This window comes from Podarcis bocagei (genome assembly GCF_964188305.1).
Source record: "Podarcis bocagei genome assembly, chromosome: 14".
NCBI classification, from domain to species: Eukaryota; Metazoa; Chordata; class Lepidosauria; order Squamata; family Lacertidae; genus Podarcis; species Podarcis bocagei.
In genome coordinates, this window is record NC_138139.1 from 36419234 (window position 1) to 36432213 (window position 12980).

A 12980-nucleotide genomic window follows, 5' to 3' on the forward strand; every position below is an offset into this window, starting at 1 on the left:
AGAAAAAGGGAAACGTTGACAGCTATGTTAACGAGTGGTGTGCAACAGGGACTTTGCACATGTTCTATAGCATTTCTGTGTTGTATTACTCGTGTCACTGAGCCCTTGTACTGAAAGCAGGTTTGCTTTTGTTTTGTTTTGTTTGCTGTCTGTGTTCCTGTGTCTTGCGGCAGCAGCAGCTTGAAAAGGCAGATATTTGGAAAGCTGCCTTTACCTGGCACAGAGATCAGATGACAGAGAAAGCTTTTCCAGGTTAATTTCTGTGTGTTTGGTGGTTGCTGAAGAGGGCAAGTGAAAGAAAGGTCCAGAAACTTGAGTTGGAAGGGACCCTGAGAACCATCCAGTCCAACCCCCTTCAGGGCAGGAATATGTAGCTGTCCCTTATGGGAACCGAACCTGCAACCTTGGTGTTATCAGCACCCTACTCCAACCAGCTGAGCCAACTTCTTGACATTCTACTCCTAAATATGAAGAGTTATGGTTACTAACGTGCGTGTGACAGGTACTCTGTGTATCCTCAATAGTACTTTCTCACACATTATTTCTCATACCGAAACAAGATATACAGTTTGAGCAGCCTGATCCTGTGTGCATTTACCCAGGAGTCAATCCCACTGGGTGCAATGGGGTTTACCATGCAGGGAAATATGCACACACAGGCTGCAGCTTTAATTTTCCTCTTCAGAATAGTTTGTTTGAGATTGTTGCCACATTCCTGAACTTAATCTCTCAGGGTGCGGCTTCATCACCCTTTCTTGTTTTCTCCTCCCTCTGCTCCTCTTCTCATCTTATGCTGGCATGCACCTGATGTGTTACTTTTCCAGAGCCAAATAACATGTTCTGATGTGTCCTAATTAAAACAGCAGCAACTTGCATTGATTTAATAAGCAGGAATAGAACATACGAAGCTGCCTTGCACCAGGTCAAACCATTTTATATATCAAGAGAGGGAAATGACCACAAAATCAAGCCCAGTATTGCCAACTCTGATTGGGATAGCCCAGGTGAAAAACAGACAGGTGCTCTTGCATCTTTAATAGCTTTATAGAAGATCTTATTGAGATTGGCTTGCAACTGAAATAACTGCATACTCTATCCCTGCCTCCATTCTCCCCCAGTCCTCTGTTGCTTCTCTGTAGCGTCATAAAGCCTCATGCACATATATATGTTTTAATTTAAGGTGCAGGAGCCCCAGTATCTTATGTACATGACCACCGTAACTCTGGCAATGTTTCTCTATATTTATTGCATTGAGTATTTTATTCTGTTTATTACATTTGCACACAGCCCATCCAACTCAGCACTTTGGGCATTTTACAAAATCTGATTCACAGTGGAATAAAATCACAGCAGGAGAGATCCCAGGAAAAAGCTGAAATGTGCATAAAACACAGCAATTTAAAACCAGTTTTCATGCTGGGGAGGTTTGTAAACAGATTTCCAAAGGAGGGATTGCGAAAGCGCTTCCTTGTGCTTTATGAGGGTCTCTGTATAGTGCAGTAGAATTAGGGCTCAACGTGGACATATAAAGCTGCCTTATACAATATATATAGATTGACTTCTAATCACACAAGCATAGGTCTTCCCTGTCATCAACTACCTGAACCTTTTAGCTGGAAATACCAAGGAATTAACCAGGGAACTTCTTCTGCATATAAAGTATCTGCTCTGCCATTGAGCACAGCCTCCCTGGTCTTGAGATGCCACTAGAAGTAGTGATAGGGTATGCCTCTGAGCATGTACAAAATGCCTTTCCTAAACACTACGAAGCCACCATTATAATTTTATTTCTACCCAGCTCTTCTTCCAGATAGATCAGTCTGGCTAATTAGGACCGATGTGCAAAATTACCGTATTTTTTGCTCTATAAGACTCACTTTTTCCCTCCTAAAAAGTAAGGGGAAATGTGTGTGCGTCTTATGGAGCGAATGCAGGCTGCACAGCTATCCCAGAAGCCAGAACAGCAAGAGGGATTGCTGCTTTCACTGTGCAGCGATCCCTCTTGCTGTTCTGGCTTCTGAGATTCAGAATATTTTTTTTTCTTGTTTTCCTCCTCCAAAAACTAAGTGCGTCTTATGGTCTGGTGCGTCTTATAGAGCGAAAAATACGGTAGCTGCCAAGTAGCAGGCAGAAATCCATCAGGTGAAGCTTTCTACCATGACTTGCATAGCTTGCAGCAGCAGCCCCTAATCAGACGCAATGTGCAAACCAACCATGTTTGTTACCATTCTCCCTTCCCCAGTCTGTGATTGTGGGGCAATGTGTTTCAGGTCAGTGGGTAAAAACTTCCCTGCAAAGCGGAGGCCCAACAACTTAGCACTTCAGCCCTGTTTACACAACCCTCCTTTCTAATCTTCCACTCTGGAGGCAAGTTTCAAATTTCCATATAAGCAGGGGGGGGGAGAGTGTTCTTCCCTGGTCCTAACAAGCCCCTAGAGAAGCTGCAAGTCCGTTTGGCCTCATTCCTTGAAACAGCCATGTGGAAACTTTTTGTATTAAACTTTGGACACGAGCTTGTGACATTTCTTGGAACTTCAAGGATCTCTCTCTCCCACCCCCAACAAATGTCGTCTGGGGAATCCTGTTATGATGAGGCACGATGCATATTTTGTGTGGGCGTTGCGTTCTTGTTCCGGAGGGCTTGTTTTGGAGAAGCTGTCAGAAGGAGGGTGGCGACTTGGAGTTATGATCCTTTCTGATGTGCTTTGTTGGCTATTTGCTCTCTTTCGTTAATTGTGCCAGTCACACCATTTCAAAAACCAACCAACCAAACCCTGAACAATCTGGAGGAGATTTAACCAGGGTGGGTCATTGGAGTGACTTTCCTCAATCTCCAAACCATGTCAAGCCCTGCTGTAGGGTGGCTATGTGGGTAGGTGTTTTAAATGTTGAAACACACACACACACACAGAGCTGAGATAAGCTTAAAAGAAAGGGGTGTGCAGAGGGCATTTGGGCAGGGGAGAGGTATGAGGGGGGGGGGGGAATCAATTCAGTTTGCAAATAAAGGTGAAGCTAACTAATTTACATTTCCCAAAATCTGCAAATCTCTGGATTTTGCAGTGCAGTTCTCCAGCCAAGTAATGTGTACTTATACCAGAGTAAACTGCATAAAGATGCATGTATGAGCAGAAATGCATTCTATTAGAGAAGGCTGCTTTGCAAAAATTATGCAAAATTGCATATAAAACTGCATATTAGGAGAAATTGACACTTAAATGGTGACGAACCTCCTTGAGGGTTTTTTTTTTTTTTTAAATTGCAAATGGTTGTCAAAGTGTGAAGAACTGAAGAGTGAGAAAATAAGAAACTGAAATTGACAGATTTGCCCATCCCTGGCCTATAGCCAGTGATTTTGTGGAGAGGGGGAATTATTGTAGAACTGCCAGAACATAAATACAGATAGCCCAACATGTTTAAACTTACTGAAATGTGTTACTTCTTAGTGAGTGATTAGGTAAAACGTTGCCTGCATGCAGGATATAAATACATTGAACTAATTAGCTAATTAATATTTAGAAAACATTTAATATTGGGGGGAGGCCTTACCAAAGGCTGAATTTTGCCAGCTTTTTTCTGACCCTTCTCCTGTGCAGTTTGTACCAGCCAGACCCTCAGAAATATAATTGGTATAGTTTTTCCCAAACACCTTTACCTCTGTGTTTGGCTACTGTTAAAAGCACAATATTTTTTAAAGGAAAACTCTATTGTTATCCAGTCCATGAAGGATTTGCTCCACTGTTTTTGCATGCATAAATATGTCAGAATTGGAAAGGAGCACAGCATTGCCCATCCAAAAATACTGCTGGGGATGGAAAAGATACTCAAAACTCCGAGCAGAGACAGGCAAATTGCCATTCATTTTGCTCAATGACTCATTGTAGCAAGAAGGGGAAACTGGAACAGATCCAAGTTCCGCCATGCAATCAGCATTTACAAATTAGGTCTAGGGACTGGATGATCTTGCTAAGAATCTGAAAGCGACAATTGATGGAGGGGGGCATCCCATCACGCAATGTGACAGCTGCTCTGAATTGCTGGGAGCAAGGTGGTGAAACTCCCAGATAAATCTAAGTGGGGTCTAAATTGAGCTGGAGTGTCATTCTGTGAAGTGCTTAGCATGGTGGATAATCTACAAAGCTATGTATTGGAGGTGCTACTGAGAGGGTGCAGCGGCACTTTGAGAGATGTAACGGCAATTGCCAATGCGTTTTACGTTTGCTATGCAGCAAATACTACTCTGTGATTGGACACAAACAAGTGGCTCGTTTTTTTGTGGGATGGGGGAACCCATCATGGTGGCATGATGTGCACATTTCATCAAGCTGTCTTTTTTTGTAAAACAACTTTGCAATATCATGTCCATAGCCAGCTTCTCTTGCAAAATGACAAAATCAGCATCACCATGTTTGCTTGTTTTTTGAGGTTATCTTGGAGAAAGAATGTGTATTTAGTTTCAGTGCTACAAGGAGGTTTTCAAACTAGGCCCCACTGCCCTTTAAAATGTCTTCACTGTCCAACAGCTGTGATGCAGTGGTCAGAGAACATTTAACATTTTGGCCAGCGAGAGCAGAATTAAAAATCTCCACTTGGCAGAAGGGCTCACTGGGAGAGCATAGGCCAGACATCATTTCTCAGTCTACCTCACAGGGTTGTTGCAGTAGTAAAGAAAATCTAACCAATATGTCCAGGCACCCTGAACTCAGTGGAATCATTATTGCATTGCTGTTGTTCTGTTTTGTTGTTGTTATTTCCATTCCCATTGGACAGGTGAAGATCTGAAGCTAAAACAACCTGCTTGTCTTAGCCCAGGGGTGAGGAATCCTTTTTTTAGCCTGAAGGCTGCATTCCCTCAGGGCAAACTTCTGGAGGCTACATGCCAGGATGGGGCAGGGCCACCTTTCAAACTGACCACTGAAAATCTGCAAGAACATACTTCTTCAAAGCATCATAGGCAGTTGCATTGACTTCAAGTGACTCCAAGTTGCAATGACTATGTTCTGCTTCCTCTCTGAGTCTGTATGCCTCTCAATACTGGTTGCTGGAGGTCACAGGTAGAGAGAGTGCTGTTGTGCTTAAGTCCTGCTTTCGCTTTCCCAAAGGCATCTCATAGGCCACTGAGAGAACTGGATGCTGGACTAGATGGGCCTTGACCTGATCCAGCAGGGCACTTCTTATGCCCCTACCAGTCCCTACCCATATTGTAAGCTGCTTATACCAGATCAGACCAAGGGAATGATCAGAAGGCACACAAGACAACCACTTTGCTAAAAAGAAGAGGTTGTTATTGCTTGGTTATTATTGCCCAGGACCCTTACATTCTGCATTGGAAAGAAAACCAAGACAAAATGTACTGTTCCAACAAACTGTTGCTGTCCAACATCTGCAGCAGAAGTCTTTCCCATCACTTGCTGACTGAGATTCTTCCGACATCAGGGATTGCTTTCCTTCTTAGCCATGGCATGTGATGCAGTGATGCCAGAAGAGCCCTTGCATAGTCCCATCACAGAAATGCTGGTAGGTAGGCAGTTGCTGTTTTTGCCTCTGGCAGCTTGCATTTTTTAAGTTGCTGAAAGATTTCAGCTGAAGGATATTTGGGGGAGTAATTGCCCATTGTTTATTCAGCTCCTGTGTCCCTGATATGAGTTTTGCTGACAGGAAGCTCATTTTAACACACCCTATATTTTTTTTCAAACGTAGGTTGCAAATAATCGCATTGCAAAGAAAGCTATAATTTAATTGGGCTAAACACACTGTATTTCTGAATGCAAGGAGAGTCGATTATTTCAACTGTGGCTTCTCATAGAGAAAAAATGAAGGGAAACCTGCCCAGGACTGTTGAGCAGCATGCCAGGCTCTGAATTCCTGGACTGTCACTGGCGGTTGAGCTTTGGGGGATGAAACACTGAGAAAATGATCTACGCACCATTCCTCCATTAAAGGCAGCTTCTCCCAGGACTGACTGCTCCAAAGGGTTGGAAAATGGCCACACTGCCTTTGGCATTATGGGCTCTACTGGCTTTGCATGACACTTGAGCCCCTAGGAATTGTCACTGGCAATGCTACCCCACTCAACCCAACAGGAGACTATATTCAGCTTTCCAGAAAGGCCAGCTCCATCGGCTCTTCCTTTCCTCATCTGTCACCTGGCAGCAGTCACTCCATCAGTCTGCAGTAGAAACAGAGAAGGGAAGCAGAGTCACTCCACCAGCTCTGCTGAAAGTCACTATGGGCTCATCCTTCTCCTTGCACACCTTTAAATTCCCATCCGTCCTTTGTAACTAAGAACCAGGCTCAGGTGTTTGCTTTATTCCTCCTCCCTCCCCAGTCCCTTTCCCTTTTGTATCCTTTTGTAAGCCTGAGGGCCAGAGCCATCTTCATATTGATCTTTGCAAGCTGCTCTGGGAGCTACTTTTGGCTGAAGAGCAGAATAAAAATCAGAGTAAAATGAGCAGAGTAGAAATTTAGCTTCAAAGAGCTAAATCATAAGTGCATGATGCAAAGGGAGAAAAGCAGTTGGCCTTCAGGATTGTGTGGAGTCCCATTTGGACTATAGGTGTGGCCAGAGGCCAAAAGTGGGCAGAGTAGTGAGATGTGACGTTTACCCCTGTAGAGGTGCCTACATTTCAGGCAGCCAAAGTCAGAGGTTTCTAGACAAACACACATATACAGGACACAGCTCTTCATCCTCTATCCAGGCAAGCAAGAGGTGTTATCACAGTTCAAGGACACGTTCACCCCAGGAAATGTGCTTGAGAAGCAGGACTGGTGAGAATGTGTGGCTTGAGAGAGAGGGTGTGGATTGGGAAGAGTTCTAAGGGCCAGACAGAGAGGTCTGGGGGCCACAATCAGCCTCATCAGGCCTGAGGTTCCCCACTCCTGCTTCAAAGGACACATGGGGCCATACTGTGAAGTACCAATACCTCTTGCTATTGCCCTCTTCTTTGCTCCCAACTTAAACAATAAGCACGCATGCTGCTATCGGAAAACCAACCAGTTTTTGATAACTCACAAGGGTGTAGGTCGGACTAGCAACTGAGCAAGGGCACTGACTGGCAGCTAGGCAAGGTCATGGAGACCGGTGAGGCATCCATTTCTTGCTTTGGCTGAAGGACATAATTCTGGTTCTCTGCCAGTAGCAAGTCCACAGAAATGTGCCTGACCTAATGCAGTAAGACATTTTATACACAGCCCTTCAGCCAATCAGAGGGCTCTGCTTTGAGCCAGTCAGGGCTTAGAAATGTCTGTAGACATAAAGCAAGGGTTGTAAGTCAGTGGTAGAACATCTGCTTTGAAAGAAGAAGGTCCTAGGTTCAAACCCTGACATCTCCAGGAGAGACCCTGTCTGAGATCCTGGAGAGTTGCTGCCAGTCAGTGTAAACAATGCTGCGTTAGATAGACCATTGGTGTGACTTAGTATACAGCAGCTTCCTTTGTTGCTGTTTCTAGGAAATAGTGGAGAGAAGGCAGGAAGGCTCTTTTTAGGGTCTCCAGTAAGGTTCAATTCGACTAGTTGTTGTTGTTGTTGGCATCCATCTGTCTCGAGTGACAATGGAGTGTGCCTCGGGAGGGGGGGGGTGAAGTCAAACTGCTGCGTTAGCAGCACCAAAGTGACCTCCTTGGGGTGCAGACCTGGGCAGTGGTATGTAGGGCTGAGCGATAACTGGTTTTCGATATTGCAATATATCAGCAGCTAAACATTGCAATATATCGATATATCATGATATCTGAAATAAGGAAGGAACTACGCAGAGGCAAACAGGACAATGTCCTGGCAGTTGCTACTACTTAAGGGTCTAAAACTGATAAATGATGATATTATCAATCACTTCATGGTCACTTTCAACAGCAGGCAAGCCAAAATGCATTCAAATGAGACTTTTGGTTTTGGGCTTGGCTACCAAATGGTGGTATTCAGGACAATCCAAAGTACGGTGATGAGTCAGAGTGAGTGCAAATAATCTGGGACTGTCAGTAGCCTGGTGGTGGCAGAATCAACAGGGAGGGGAGGGGGGCAGAAGCAGCGGCAGCCTGGCAGCAGGGGCACAATAATCAGCAGCCTGTGAAGCCTCCTCATGGCAGTGGGCGGAGGGTGGCAGAAGCGGCGGCAGCCTGTGAGGCTTTGTTGATGTATCGCCCAGCCCTAGTGTATGGAGGTCCTCAGCTGCCCAGACAACAAGACCCCCTTCTTCGCCTCACTGATGTGGTCCAAAGGAAAGCAGAGCAATCCGTTTGGCACCAGCTTGGCTGCAGGAGTTGCTAGAAGGAGAAATCTAAGTCACCACCCAACCATCTTAGGGGCTCCACTCCCGATTTGTGTAGGATTTACTCAAAGGTGGATGTGTACTATGCATGTTTCACCTATGACATTGATCTTTGATCTTGTTCCCCCAGATATTGTTGGACTACAACTCCCATCATCCCCAGCCAGCTTAGCCAATGAGCAGGGATGGTGGGAATAGAAGTCCAACAACATCAGGGAAACCCAACACTGACCTATAAGAAGGCATGGGAAATTTTCTTTAGAGGGCTCACATGTCATATTTAGGCTTCAGAGAGTTAATGACAGCAGTGCTCAGTTGCTTCCAGCTGTTGTGGTGGCATCCAGGCCTTGGATGTGGCAAAGAAACCCAAGTTCATATTTCTGCTTAGCTGCATGGCTCACTGGCCAGCCTTGAGCAAATCACTTTCTCTCATCCATCCTCACAAGAGCTTTGTGAGGTAGGTTATAATGTTGCTTTAAGCTCCTTGGAGCTCAAATGCAGCTTAAAAATTATTCCAAACCTTTCGGTTGATTATGGCAGATATTGGCTTCTCTGCTTATATAACATACTCAATGAATCTCGTGTCACTGACAAATTTCTCGTGGCACAAACCACAGTAAATCTGTTAGCCTGGCTTCTCCTTTCTGAGATTTGGTCACCTTGAAGATGATCTTCTCAACCACAAGAGGCAAGACGCTTCATTTCTTTTAATGAAGACTCAGCTTCTAGAGAAAATTATGCTGTAGAATGAAAGTGGCTATTTAGCTGATGGCACAAATTCCCTGTTGGCCACAGAGTCCTGTTCACATGGCACTGTGGAACAGCCAACCTTATTGTTTGTTATTTATTTATTGCATTTGTATCCCTCCTTTCCTCCACGGAGCTTAAGGTGGTGTACATGATTCTCCCTCCACCTCATTTAATCCCTCACAACAGCCTTGTAAGGTAGACCAGGCTGAGAGGCAGTGACCTTCATGGCCAGGTGGGGATTTGAACTCCAGTCTCCCAGGTCTCAGTGCAGCACTCTGACACCATGCCCCACACTGACTCTCTTGATTGACTCTTGATTGTATTTCCTTGCTCGAGGTAGAGGGTGAAACGTTCATCAGTTCATTTGGTGCTTTGAAAACAACCCTAGTAATCAATACTCAGTGCACAGGTGAAATGTGAGTTGTTATTCCCACTGCAGTTTTGAGTGACAAATTCAAAACAAGCATGATGGTGATGTGGTTGGTGGTGATGACAGGAAGGAATTTCAGTGGAAGTCTGGGGAGAACTGAACACCTGTAGCTGGGGATCAGTGTCTGATCTTAAAGGTGTACAGACCAAGATGCTGCCTCTGCATCCTCTCTCTCAGAAAAGCCTTGAAAGGAAGAGAAGGCAACAAATTCAGGGGGCCTCCAGACTTACATAATGTTGCATGAAGAAATTCAAGCATCTCCCATAACTTTAGGTTTGTATAATTACAGTAGGTTAAAACATTCCGTTGTCCTAGAACAGCAAACCCACTTAAAAAATAAAGACTTCCTACAGTTAGGAATGTGAAGGAGGAATGCACTGAAAAGTGTGGGATGAACAAGTTATTATTTCAGAATACCTTCCCCTTGCAGTATTATTGCAGGTTTTGGCTATTGTTGGTTCAGATTAATGTATTGTCTAGTAATGCATATAATGAGATAAACTACTTGTACTGAGCTAGATGTAGGCATGTGAGAAGGCAGCAATTGCCATTCTGACTAGTTCTCAACAGAATCAGTGCTGGTTCTGTTCTGCTGCACTTCGGTTTCTGCCAAATAGTATGTTATTTGTCTCACTGCCTGCTATTTAATGTAAGTTACGTAACTTACATTCTTTCAATGTAATGGAAATGTCAAACCAATGTAAAAAAAGAAGTCATTAATAACTTGTCATTTGCAGACTTAAACAAGCAAATACAATGTGAACAGATACCAATTGCTTTCGCTTGACTGGTTTCTGTTCCTGACCACAGTGAACAAAAGAAACGTAGCCATTTCTGCTTCCTTTTCCATTTTTGTCGGAATTCTCTGACATCCCTAGCTGGATGTAACCCACCCTGGGACTGCATGGTGAAGAGTAGACTCAAAGAACATAAGAAGACCCTGCTGGATCAGGCCAATGGCTCATCTGGTCCACTGTTCTCACAGTGGCCAGCCAGATTCCTTTGCGAAACCCACAAGCAGGATTTGAGCACAAAAGCCCTCTCCTCTCCTGTGGCTTCCAGCAACTGGTATTCAGAAGTATTTCTGCTTTTTAACCTGGCTGTGTGATCATCATGACTAGTAGCCACTGATAGCCCTCTCCTCCATGAACTTGTCCACTTCTCTTTTAAAGCCATCCAAGTTGGTGCCCATCACTGCCTCTTGTGGAAGTGAGTCCCATAGATTAACTATGAGCAGCGTGAAATATCAATGCAGATAAATATAAATAAATATAAATATAAATATAAATATAAAATTATTTATACCCTGCCCATCTGGCTGAGTTTCCTCAGCCACTCTGGGCGGCTCCCAATCAAGTGTTAAAAACAATACAGCAATACAGCCTTCAGATGTCTTTTAAAGATAAGATAGATGCTTATTTCCTTCACATCTGAAGGGAGGGCGTTCCACAGGGCGGGCGCCACTACCGAGAAGGCCCTCTGTCTGGTTCCCTGTAACCTCACTTCTCGCAGTGAGGGAACCGCCAGAAGGCCCTTGGCGCTGGATCTCAGTGTCCGGGCTGAACGATGGGGGTGGAGACGCTCCTTCAGGTATACAGGACCAAGGCCGTTTAGGCCTTTAAAGGCCCTAACTGAGAACTGTGGGGCCAGTTGGGATTTTCTGCCTCAATATATCTGTTTCTCTGTGTGGGTGAGGCATGGAGGTGAAGAATGAGATCAGAGAAAAGGGACCCGTGTCTGTTGATCTGGCCCTGAAGGGAAAGGACTAGGGCGGGGGAACCAGGGTTGGCAAACTCTCTCTGGGTTCCACACATCCCCCTACCCAGACCACCTGTAGTAAGCTTATGCCTTGTTCAGACAAGTTCAAGCAGTCTGCGCCAGTGTGGAAATGGGGAGAACTGAACTTAATATTGGAAAAACGAGGAACAGAGAGAAACAGAAGCTGGTTTGCTTTTGGCTTCCCAGTTGCTAAGAATGCTTTTGCTTAGCACTTTGCAATTTGATGTTTAGGTGTTCAGGTTTCCTGTTTTGGTCATGTGTGTGTTTTGGCAGGCAAATGCCTGCAGCCTGAAGGTTTGCTATGTTTGGAATGTGCCTTGAGTTGACACCCCCTCAATTCCACTTTGTTCTTCTGATGCCATTCCTACCTGATCCTAGGTGCTAAGACATACCTGCAAGGACTTTTGCATTTTTCTCACCCACTTTCTTCTTTCATCAAGGAGCAGGCAGGGTGTCACCAAGAGCTGCAGTACTGAAATGGGGGTTTCTTTAAAACTTTCACGGTAGAAAATTCTGGGAACTGTCTCTACAGCTGTTCCCTGTTAGTGACTCAAGCACTCAATGGGAAATCCATTTTCTCCTGTTTCTTTGGCGCTAATCTTGACATGTGCTCGCTGACATCTGAAGATGCTGATAAGCTGGGCTTTTCCCCACAAAGCCTTTCCGTTGTCATATTTTTGTTCTTAAATGGGATGGAGATATCGGGAAGCAGTCAATTATTAACCAGACAGTCTTTGTGAATGCTTATCTACCTGGACTAGGTAGGTTGATTGACATTGCAAATCCTATGTGTGTCTGCTTGGGGTCAGAAGTAAGCCCCATTGAATTCAGTGGGGCTTACTCACACAAGATTGCAGGCAAACTGGTGTGAACAGAATAAGACAAAAATTCTTGGCTATAAAGCTTGAAAATAGGATGAAAGTGTGATCGATGCTATTGTACAGGCATCTCCCCACCTGCGCATGATCAGCATGCACACTCCCTCTGATGTGCACAATGTTTTCGGCACCAAAAGGGGGTGGGGCAGGGGCAGAATGGGGTGGGTTCCAGTGCAGCAACCGGGAACAGAAACCCCACATAAGTGGGGTTTCCCCTGAATTTCATTCATTGTTCTGCACATTGTGTGTGTGTGTGTGTGTGTGTGTGTGTGTGTGTGTGTGTGTGAGAGAGAGAGAGAGAGAGAGAGAGAGGAGGAGGAGGGAGTGGGAGAAGATACCCGTATTTTTCGCTCTATAAGACACACCAGACCATAAGACGCACCTAATTTTTGGAGGAGGAAAACAAGAAAAAAAATATTCTGAATCCCAGAAGCCAGAACAGCAAGAGGGATCGCTGCCCAATGCAAGCAGCGATCCCTCTTGCTGTTCTGGCTTCTGGCATAGCTGCGCAGCCTGCATTCACTCCATAAGACACACACACATTTCCCCTTACTTTTTAGGAGGGAAAAAGTGAGTCTTATAGAGCAAAAAATATGGTATATGGTCCTGCTAAGTTCAGAAGGCCAAGATCTCACACAGAGCAAACAAGTGAAGGGATTCTCCGGAGCTTTCTTGATGAATGAAATCCACAATGGGCGGAAATTGTCCAACAATTTCTTTTGTTCAGCTACACTACTTTGTGTCAGCTGAGGACTGCAGATGAAATTGTCCATAGAGTTGTGCAAGTATAATTGAGGAAATCTGTCATTTTGGGTTTCTCTCATTTTCTTGTTTTTCCAATCTTAAGTTCAGCATGTTTGCATTTTTTAAAATTCCCCA

The 12980-nt window shown here is 44.6% G+C and overlaps 1 protein-coding gene across 2 annotated transcripts in view; it reads left to right on the top strand.

Annotated features, from left to right (window-relative positions):
- The window catches only part of PPL (periplakin), a 48871-nt gene that overhangs the window by 1110 nt on the left and 34781 nt on the right, over positions 1-12980 (top strand). The window lies entirely within an intron of this gene.